At 40.5% G+C, this 2,165-nt stretch overlaps 1 pseudogene; it reads right to left on the reverse strand.

Annotated features, from left to right (window-relative positions):
* Positions 1-1,534: 1,534 nt before the first annotated feature.
* Positions 1,535-1,653, reverse strand: LOC148508809 (5S ribosomal RNA; annotated as a pseudogene).
* Between the last annotated feature and the right edge of the window lie 512 nt (positions 1,654-2,165).

Consider the following 2,165-nt stretch of genomic DNA (forward strand, 5'->3'; position numbering starts at 1 on the left):
AGGAGGACGCTCCATGAAAATGGAGCCCGGCCCTCATTCAGAGCGTGCGCTCTGCTCAGAGCGTACGGCTCTGAATGAGGGCCAAAGTGCCAAATGCTTATCTTATTTGAAAATTTCCGGCAAGTTCATATAGGGCAGGAGTGGAGCTTCCCAACGTGTTTCGTCCTTCACCTAGACTTCTTCAAGGGTAGTGTAGCTCCATACAGGTTTTTAGAGCTATATATACCTCACTAATGAGGATTAATTAGCAGCAATCTGGGATCTCACTTCCTGTGGTTCATTTTCCCAGTTACTACTAATTCATATATGTACACACTAGAAAGTTCTTAGACATAAATTTAGATACAATAATCATTAGATGTTAGATTTTAGATTTAGCTGAAAACCTTATATTAAATAATGTTATTTCTAAGACTTCCGCCCTTAGTTTATATTAGTACAAACAATTCTCCATAGGACTACTTCCGCCCTCTCCTCATATAGCATCACTTCCGGATCGTGCTTCCTCTAGCGTCTGTAATCCACGTGGTCTTCTGATAAGTGCTCTTATTAGTTCATCGACCAAGTTCGTCATCACCCTGACTTTGTATACAGCGCTTCCACCCGCTCTCACAGTGTGGTTAACCGCGTCACATCGCCAGACCTTTCCGGGACTCCTCACTTATCACTTCCGTCAGGTCACGCCTCTCTGGCCATAACGAGATGTTGTCACTTTCCTGGTGGGCACCATTTTTTAGGTTATCCGCGTCTCGTCTCTCCTTGTCATCACCATAACCATAACGGAATCATGTCACGTTCCTGGTGGGCTCCATTTTGATGGTTATCTAAATATAAAACTAAGAGATATTTGCAACTGTGCATACTTTTTCTTATTAAAACATATATTGTTGATAATTCAAAATAAAAAAATCTAATTTTTATAGTATCTATAAATTTTAAAAAACAACCAATATCACATGTCCCTGCCTCCAATATACATAATCAATATAAGAAGAATGACATAAAAAATCAAGGCTATATGTTAATAATGAAGATAATAGGGAATGCCTTAGTTTTGAAGTGCCTTCAAATCTTATATTAAATTCATGTTTCAAACCTCCAGATAGCTGGGTATCTTAAATATCTGTCTATAGGATTATCTAAAACAGAGGAATAATTATTTATAGGTATTCTGATCTTTTACATGTAGATCGTTGGTAATTTTTCCTTTTGATTGTACATAAGTAATAAGTCATTATTTCTTAGTCAAATTTTTTTTAAAATATATATGTGTATATAATATATATATATATACATATATATATATATATATACACACACTAGTCCATAAATGTCGCCAATATCGCAAAAACATAAACATAAAAAGTTTATTATAAGAATTCTGTTCCTTCTGAAAATAAGTAGCCATAGATTCTTTTTGGGGAGATCCTGGTGTTTCAATAATTTCTTCTTAGTAAAAGTTGATAACAATATATTCACTTCTTTGACTCTCCTTGGTATAAAAGGCATGTTATTTCTCATGACCCAATATGGTTTACTACAGCACTCAGACTTCCTAGGAGGTCACCCATCCAAGTACTACCCAAGCCCAACCACTCTTAGCTTCCAAGATAAGACGAGTTTGGGCGTTAAGAAGTCGGTATGGCTGTAGAAAACAGATGGGTGAAAACGATCAGGTGATCGGGCCCCAGTGCGGTATGGGAGATCACCTGACCGGAGGAATGGAGAACATCACCAAATGCCTGGAGCATGCAGGTAAGTGTAAGTAAGGGAGGGGGGGTCACGGGGGGTCCGCGATCACGGGGGCGGGGCTTAGCGCCGGAGTGTGGGTAGCTGCGGCGAACCGTCGGCACATGCGCAGGCACTTAATCAAGGTATTTTTTGCGAAAATACCGTGATAAGGCTCCGAAGGGGATTAGCAGGGACAGAGCTTTATCGCAATGCGAATTCACTCGGTAATATCACACTACAATCTGCATTACCAATGCGGATTATAGTAAATAGAGCCCTGTGTGTGATAGGTGCTGCTGGTGTCTGTGTGTGTGATAGGTGCTGCTGGTGTCTGCATGTGTGAAGTCCAGCTTTTTGAGGGGTGATCGCAGGAAGGGTGGGTGTGGGCAGAGGAGACTGAATGTGTGGCTGTGGGGAAGGTGATTGTGAAGGGG

The sequence above is a fragment of the Taudactylus pleione genome, unplaced genomic scaffold (genome assembly GCF_031769625.1).
Source record: "Taudactylus pleione unplaced genomic scaffold, aTauple2 ptg000342l, whole genome shotgun sequence".
NCBI classification, from domain to species: domain Eukaryota; kingdom Metazoa; phylum Chordata; class Amphibia; order Anura; family Myobatrachidae; genus Taudactylus; species Taudactylus pleione.